Raw genomic sequence first — 9,149 nt, 5'->3', positions numbered from 1 at the left:
GCCTCTGAATGCCGAGCCACCTCCATCATTCTCATAGACATGGCCTCTGAAGAATAGTCTGCAATTCCTCCCCTAATCCATTGCGTCTACCGTTTGCAGGCTGTAGAACCTTGCATTCACACTGTGATTGGCAGTAGATGCTGGTTGCTTCCTTTCCTTGATCTCAGCAACGGTTTTCATTTCTCTCACTCCAGCCTTTGCATCTCATACCAGGCCTAGCCCTCCCCTACTCACTCTCTGCATCGGAACTCAATCAATTCCTTTGTTGTCACCCCAACTCTTAATCCTGCTATGGCTCGCATTAGGCATCGTATGCGCGGCAGGCATGGCGGAACTCGTGGAGGCATCATCCTCACTCCGGCATTGACTAGCTCTACCACCATTTCACCTAACTCCTCCTCTAATATGCTTAATCCTCTCAGCTCTCCCTCTCTCCACTACCTAAACACCAGAAGCGGAAGTGGTTGTGTTATTCACTCAGTGAATTTCCCCCTTCCACTGTCTCCTGCTCACCATAGCACTCAGTTCTACTTCCGTAGCTCCTTAAACTAGCATGTTATCACTGTTACTATGACCTTCTCCTTCTCGGAAGAGACTGAGCCGCAAGCTCCTCCGTCTGGGAACAATGACAAGAAAAGTAGAGCAACTCCAAGCAGTTGTGGTATTAGCATTCCTGGAGATCAGCATCCTGGCGAAGGCAAAGCGGCTTTGCATGGAAAAGTTGTAGCTGGCATTTCACCAGATGAGGACGGCAGACATGGTGACACAACGGCATCGGGAAGCAGACAGCCTGACACATCTTAAAGGCAGATAGGCACAAGTGGCACTAAGGAGGCTCCTCTAGCTCAAGGTAGTGGCGTGCCTCCAGCTCAGGGTAGTGATGTGCCTCCAGCTCAGGGTAGTGGCGTGCCTCCAGCTCAAGGTAGTGAAGTGGCTCCAGTTCAAGGAGTAGTGTGCCAGATGCAGATGATGACTGGTACCAATTCGCGTGTCGGATCGAAGAGGAACTAGCACCAGAGAATCTCCATTCTTAACACGTGGATGTGTTTAAGTTTGAACAGTCTTTTTCAGTTAACTGTTTTTTATTCTAACATGCAATATCTCTCTCTGATAGTTTGGATAAACAATGATTACCATGTATGGGTTCTTTGTGGTTTACTAGACTAGTTTCCCCTATGTTGGGGCAGCCAAAAAAAGAGAGATTCTTTTTTGTGATGATTGATGCTCAGCAAGTTTGAGGTCAAGATTTTCTGTAACTTTTTTGTATCATATTAATAGAACAATATTAATTAGAAATATATATATATATATATATATATATATATATATATATATATATATATATATATATATATATATATATATATATATATATATATTGTAAGGGTGCAACAATAAAAATAGTGGGTTCCTATGGGGAACACTAATAATAATATGGGGACTACATGGGCACAACAATATAATAAGGGAGTTTCACTAATAATAATAAGCGGCTACCCTAGTAGTATAGGGACCTAACAAATTCTAAATGAGCATTTTGGTAAACAATCAATAGTAGTGTTGAAAAGTCGCATACATACTCATACACCAGAAATGATATTTGAAAGTTGAAGCATTTATTTTCAATAACATGGAAAACAATAGTTCTATGCAATCAATTACTAAAATAAATATTATTATAAATATGAATCAAGTTACAGAAAACAATAGAGAGTTACAGTAGTGCAAGTCCTCTGCTGCCTCTAAACTCAGTTCCCTGCCTGCAAACATGGATCGACTCTCTCTACAATAATGTAAATTAATCCCAAACTCCCTCCTTATAAACAGATCATAAGCCCAAGCATTACTTTCCCTCTCTTCCTCTTAGATTCCAAACCCCTCTTTCCTGTCGAGGAGATTGTATTTATACAAGGCTTAAAGTGAAATTGTGAAAATAACAGCAGCTCCATGTATCTCTCAACAACCGTGATAATAATAAAAGAAATTTAATTAGGTTTGTGCTTCCTGTTGAATCACAAGCCAAATGTAGATCACCTCTGTTTGATAAAGTGCCCAATTTAGCTTATTATTGAGTTCGATTTATTTTATGTTCATAACCATTGTGCATATTTCCTGACAAGATCACGCTCTTCACGGTATTAATCTTTGTTTAAGCTTTTTCTTTAACTTCCTCTAACTATTTTGATTTCGATATCGACACATGTGTTATCACTGACAAAATTTTAATGCTAAATCTTTTACATTTGTTTGATGGTAAAACACCTAAATCCTTTAGCAGTTTCGCAGCGTAACCTGTTTTAATGATTTCGTAGCGAAAAGCACCGACTTTGCACTGGTTGCGCTACGAAATTGGTGGAGCTATCTAGGATACTGTAGAATTAGAAACAAAACAAAATGATAAAAGCTACTAAAGCAATGCAAGACACGATGAAACTGCTGTTTGGCCACAATGTTAAGTTGAGGAGCAAGGACAGTGGAAATGTCATCAACAAAGAAAATATTTTAATTGCTAAGAATGATGAGAAAGGCAATGTAAGGAATGCAGTTGAAGCTACTTCAATGTTTGCTGGCTTTAAGATTGTCCCGGAAACTAACTATGACACGCAAAATCTGGGTGAAACAGAGACTGCTTGTATTTCAAATAATGGACCTGTTGATGTCATTAGTATGAATGGTGGATTTGTTTCTTTCTTGAATAAGTGGGAGCAGGTTCATGAATCTTGTTTTGATCTGCATTTCAGTAATGCAAGTGAGCGGGATTCATCACCAATGTTTGAAGTCCAAGGTTGGCTTTTTGCTGGGAAAATTCTCCGAAGCTATAGATATTTGTATTGTAGCATGGCTGTTTTGGCCAGATGAACGCTGGAGCAAAAAGTAAGCAGTCATCACGTGCTAGAAAAGGTTTTTAGTTAAAATCATCAAAAAATACAAATGTAAATGAGAACATTGCAAATGGGGAAATTACAAAGGGAATGAGGATCAAATTGCATGCAGGTCTAGGAGGTCACAGTACTGCTGCTTCCTGTATGGCGTTCTCAAGGTTTGGTGAGGCAGGCAAGTTTATTATTTCTGGCAGCAATGATGCATCTGTCAAGCTATGGAATTGGACAAGTCGGGTTGGAAGTAGCAGCAGGAGTGAAGGTCCTTTAAGTTTCAGCATCAACAACTTCTAAACAAAATTCTAATAGTCAACAAATAATCGATCATTTATCTCCGTCAGTGCCTTCTATAACATTGTCTGACACATCAAAAGTTTCAAATGCGAAATCTGCTGTTGGAGTTTCTCAGGTTCCCACCGAAACATTGAATGTAGACTTGTCAGTTATATCTCCAACTAAGAAGCGTGGCAAATAGAAACAACATGAGACTCTGAATTTGATTGAAATGTGTGGGAATATGGAAAATAGGTTTAAAACAAAGAAGGAAAAGGTAATCTGGGAAGAGATTTCGGCATCTTTGTTCGAGCATGGAGAATGCACGTAAACTGTTTGACAATATCAGCATTAGAATTTTCTCTTACGGAATGCAACGATTAAATGCCATGTGTCAAGTGGTCTTTATAAGGATTTGATTGCCATAAGGCCGCCACTATTAGTGACACCAGGATAGAGATGTGGCACTTCTGATGGCCAGCTGCATTAGCGAAATCACCAGAATCACAACGCCAGAGGCTACTTATAATGATGATGTGTTGAGCGATGTCTTTCATTTGATTGTTACAGCTTTCCGCGGTTTAGATAATGTAAATAGTCCCCTTGCAAACTGCCTACTATGCTATTATTTATGATATATATCAGTGTGCACCCCGAATGATGCAGGGTGTTATTCCAAATAAGACACGGGAGGTGCGCCTACCACTGAAAATACATCTCCATGGATGCTCATCCATCAGCTATGGAGCAGCACAAGAATTGGGTCCGTTTCTGGTGAAAACGAATGGGACAGGATTTTCCCTGAACAGATATTCCTGGAACAGAGAAGCAGATTTGTTCTTTTTAGAGTCTCCAGTGGGTGTGGGATTTTCATATACCAATATTACTTCTGATTTGCTGGCGCCAGATGATCAATTTACTGCTGAGGATTCATACGAATTCCTTCTGAGATGGTTACAGAGATTCCCACAGTATAAAACCCATGATTTCTACATAGGAGGAGAAAGCTATGCAGGCCATTATGTACCTCAGCTTGCAGAGCTTATCCATGACCGAAGCCACAAGCACTCAAAATACACTTCCATCAATTTGAAAGGCTTCATTGTGGGCAATCCTAAAACGGATGAGTTCCATGACTGGGAAGGAATAGTAGCTTATGCTTGGACCCATGCTATCATTTCTGATCAAAAGTATAATCTGATCAAGAGCATTTGCAATTTCAAAGTGTACAACTGGACAGATGAATGCAAAAATGCTGTGAATTCGGTGATGAACGACTATCAGGAGATTGACATATATAATATCTATGCACCTCGTTGTCTAGAGAACTCGATTTCAGGAGTAAAGACGAGCGACAAGCTTACAGTTTCACAAAATAAGGTCTCGAGGAGGGCATTGGGGTTCCTATACGGTGGATATGACCCCTGTTTTGAACTATACACAAATGAATATTTCAACAGGCCTGATGTTCAAGAAGCTCTTCACGCAAATGTTACAAAGTTTCCTTTTAAATGGGCAGTCTGCAATAATTCTGTGTTCAATGCATATAATTACACAATATTCTCAGTTCTTCCAATCTACACAAAACTTATCAGAAGTGGTCTAAAGATTTGGGTTTACAGTGGAGATATTGATGGGAGAGTACCTGTAACTGCCATGAAAGATAACATCAATGCATTACATTTGTCCATAAAGCAACAATGGCATCCGTGGTTCCATGACAGACAAGTGGCAGGATGGTTTATACAATACCAAGGATTAACAAATATGACATTTAGATGAGCAGGGCACGCAGTTCCTTTAGACAAAAGTAGCGCAGGAGATAGCTCTTGTAAAGGATTCTATAACAGTATCGAATGAAACTTCTAAAGAAAATCACTGTGGATATAAGGAAGCGTTTGCTTCTCATAAGCATGCTTTGGGGCATGTCAAACATGAGATTGAAGTTTGCGATGGCATTGAGGTTCAAAGAAAAATGGCACTGTTTCTGACTCACCTTGTAACACTACCGACAGTGGACCAAATGTTGATGTGTCTTTCCGAGTTGTTGAAGGATTTCGCAGTGTTGATGTGACTATGGCTGTCAATAATAATTTCTGCCATGATGATGAACCTGGTTTAAAAGATGAAAGCCTGGGCATGGTTGAAGAACCCATGGCAATTGATGAGAGTATTTCTACGGTTGACACTCCTGTGAGACTTGATTTGAATGTCTGCAAGGGTGGTGTGTCTATTTTAAATACGCATATTGATGACAAGGTCCATGATATTGTTGCAGTTCGTGAGAGTGTCTCTAAGGTTGATGCCCCAGTAACTGGTAATGAGAGCGCTTGCAATGTAAAAGACACCGTAGCAATTAGTCTAGGTGTTTGTATGGTTGATTGTCATGTGGTTGTTGAACAGAGTGTCTGCAAGCTGGATGCTCTTGTAGCTGTTGATGCATGCACCAACATTGGGAAGTCTAAAGGTCAGGAGGAGGCATTGGATGAATTTTCGGTAGAAATGGTCTCAGAAGTCGCCAGTGATGATGTTTATGAAGAAGATGATGAACCTATTTCTTATACCTGAAGGATGATGGATGGGCAAGCAGATGATGATTCCCAATATGAAGATGGAGAATACAGAGATCAAAATTCTTGTTATTGGGATGAAGATATAATAGAAGAACTGGAATGCCCTCTGTTCCTCGTGATAAACTTGAAGTGAAATTATCAAGCTCTGTTAGCCCTTCAAGTTCTGGAGTTTTTCTCCTTGCTCGAATATATTAAAAGAAACTTGGAATATGATAGTGGGCATAAACCCTGAACTGGATGAGGCATTACAATTTCTTCAATCATTGAGATCTGTGTTGCATGCCTTCAACAAAGATATTGCCAAGGCAGAGGATATTATTGCTGAGATGTTTTGTTTAACTATAGAGAGCAGATTACATTATTATCTGGTGTTTGTTTCCGGCACTTTGGTGGTCTGTGCAAGTCTTATTTCAAAGTTGTGTTTTGTGATTGCACAGCAGTTTCGTAGCGTGCTACGAAACTGCTGTAGCTGCATGTTTCAGTTTAGCCAATCAATTATGATTGACAAATCAGCGAATCTTTCTGAAAGGTGTTGTCTTCACACATGGAAAAATGGCCAGCACATCGAAGACGTGGCAGCCTATGCTATTTTGAGTTATTAAAGATTTGGGAACATGCTGCTACATTTTCGGAGGATGGTAGGAGACAGGGACCGTGAAAATAGGGTAATCATGTTTACTAATTAATGAGCCATCTACACAGCTAGCACCCGAGGCCAGCTTGTTCAGTGAATGTTCCTCTAACACATCTCAGCCACAACAAAAATGTACAGGTGTCAAAGCTCAAGAAAGGAATCAGGCATACGAGGAGATGAAGTTAAAGTTGTAGTGTGATTAGGAGTCTTTGTATTTACAGTACAATACCTTATTTATTTAATAAGTTTGTTTAGAAATAGATAAGGTTAGTTAATGATAGAGCATCGAGCTCTCCCCTCATGCTTGAGGAGGAGACTCAAGGTAGTTTTAGTTTTGGTTTTCCTATATATAGTGAAAACTCTGATGTAAGTAGGGTTGGAGATTTATGAAAAAACAGAGTTTTTATCAGCTTGTGTAAGAAGACTTTTGACAGTAATATAAGAATTACTTTTTCTTCCCAAGATTCATCATGTTTTCAATGCTCAGAATATGTATGGTTTTGTTATTATCCTTTATGTATTTTACAGCTCACTAAATATGCAATCACTCTGAATTCACCTAGTGCTCAGACTTCCTGTGTATATTTATGAGTTGAGGTTCTTTTTGAGAGATGTTTTGAGTGTTAAACATTATATGCCTTGGCTTCTATGATTGAGTGATTAATAGTTTACTGCAGAAGTGTTTGACTCCATGAGCCCAATGGAAGAAGTGTTATTTTGTTGTTCCAACCAGCTTGTTTTCATAAACTGTTTGAAGAGTTAGCCATATTTTCTTGTTAATATTTCCTATCAAAAATCAGTGAGAGAGCCCTCTCTGACTAAGGAGGCTAAGCCTTAGTCTAAAGCCTGGTAGAAATAGTTACATGAGATCTTGCTAGGTAGCAGCCCTTAGTACTGATTTTGTGATAACAACGTGGTTGAGTGGTTGTTGATTGAATGATCTATTCAATTGGGCCCAAGTGTTTCCCTGTAATAGAGAAATCGAAATTAACCATTAAAAATAATGGAAAACTCAATACACATGTGACTTTTAATTATGCCCTAAGACCTTTTAATTTTAATTAAGTGGCCTTATATAATAATAATAATAATAATAGTGGCCAGAGTAGGAGTGACATGTGGCAAGATATGAGTGGTAGCACTGGTATGGATATCGGAACTTTCAACAATGGTTACACCGTAAAACTCCAATATTGGGAAGTTGCGATATGGGGCGAACGCAACATCTTATTGAACTTGCTTTAATAACTTTATTGGATCTGTAATATCAGAGGTTAGGGTGGAAATTGAATGCGATATTATATTAAATCAATTCTATAAACATATCTGGTCCGAAGGTGATGACATAAGCAGAGATCAACGATCGAAGAGATAATCATGTCGAAGGTCGAAGATTGAAGGGAGTGGATTATATCGCTATTGAAAAATCGACGGGACTGGCATATCGCAATATCAACAATCAAAGGTAATTGGAGGTCGGAGTAGGAGATGTATTGCAAATCAAAATTCGGAGGGGTATGATGTATCGACATATCGACGGAATGACATATCATATTTTTAAAGATGTGTCACAGTTGAAAACCTCTGATCACCAATACTCAGGAATGAATAGCCCTGATATAAAGTTTTCTAGGTGATGTGGAAAGCAAGGACCACAAATCATGATTGTGAAACAAGTATGTTGCGTAAACCCTTTATTAAACCTCGTTAAATTATTTATCAAGTGGAATAGAAGTGGTGTCATATCGGGGTTTTAATATATTGTAACATTAAACGTTGTAACCCTAATATGTGATCTTTGCGATATGCATAAATTACAACCACTTGTTGTATAAGATGAAGGCCTTGGATATTGGAACTTTGGATATCAGAAGGGCTTATATCGTAAATTTTTGGTTGAGCCTCCCTGATATCCAAAATATCTAGGTTTGTGATATGTGTAAGTATGATTGCCACTTGTATGAAGTTTATGAATGTAGTTTGAATGTTTCAAAACAACTAGCCACTTGTAATATAAACGGCTTAGCCCTAATATTACTTTGAAATAATAAAGCCACTTTAACATTGAAGCTTGGTCTCCGGGGCTATGTAAGGGATAAAAATAAAAATACTATTTACAAATATAAATAATTTTTTTATAAAATAAAGAAATAAAATTTATAAAACAAAAGGTAATGCACATTATATACTTCCTACGAGGCCAAAGTGGTAAAAAAAATCGAATATTTGTTTAGGCACTTTTGCAAACCAAACAACCAAATGAGATAAAACAAGTTTTGATAGGAAGACAAAAAAAAAATCAAACTCATTGAAGTAATCCAAACTCAGAAAATGACATGACCAAGTTTTAATCAAAGGGTCCCCATAATGAGAATTAAGTGAAAAATGGGGAGTTGTGTTTTTACTACAACAGGTCAATGCTACCAACTCCATTCAGTGTCGTCGGTGTGTTCAAGAGAAGTCATTTAGTTGATCTCCGCTAAAATACTCTTAAGCCTTCATTTCATGTATGCCTTTCCTGATCCAGTTCCACGTCAACATCATTCTGATCATTTTGTCTCAATCGTGATACTCTTTTCATGTCATTGATGGGGGATACATCAAGGCCCTCCTGTGATAGGTCGCTTCCTATCGATATCAGCAAATCATCCAGGAAGTTGACTTAGAAACACACCTTAGAGATACTTCTGTGGGGGAACTTGTGCCCAAGACATTTTGAGATTAATTAAAAACAATTTAAATTCTATGGTTGGAATAGGCCATAAGGGCTTGCAAGAAAATATTCCAATT

General features: G+C 38.5%; 1 pseudogene; it reads left to right on the top strand.

Moving 5' to 3' along the window:
- The first annotated feature begins 3,812 nt into the window (after positions 1-3,812).
- On the top strand, positions 3,813-8,024 carry LOC149267561 (serine carboxypeptidase-like 26 pseudogene; annotated as a pseudogene).
- Positions 8,025-9,149: the final 1,125 nt, after the last annotated feature.

This window comes from Pinus tabuliformis, chromosome 6, assembly GCF_031772625.1.
Source record: "Pinus tabuliformis cultivar Carrire ecotype Pingquan chromosome 6, CPIR1, whole genome shotgun sequence".
Classification (NCBI taxonomy): Eukaryota; Viridiplantae; Streptophyta; class Pinopsida; order Pinales; family Pinaceae; genus Pinus; species Pinus tabuliformis.
The sequence above is the reverse complement of the archived record's forward strand: the minus strand, read 5'-3'. Positions and strand labels throughout refer to the sequence as shown.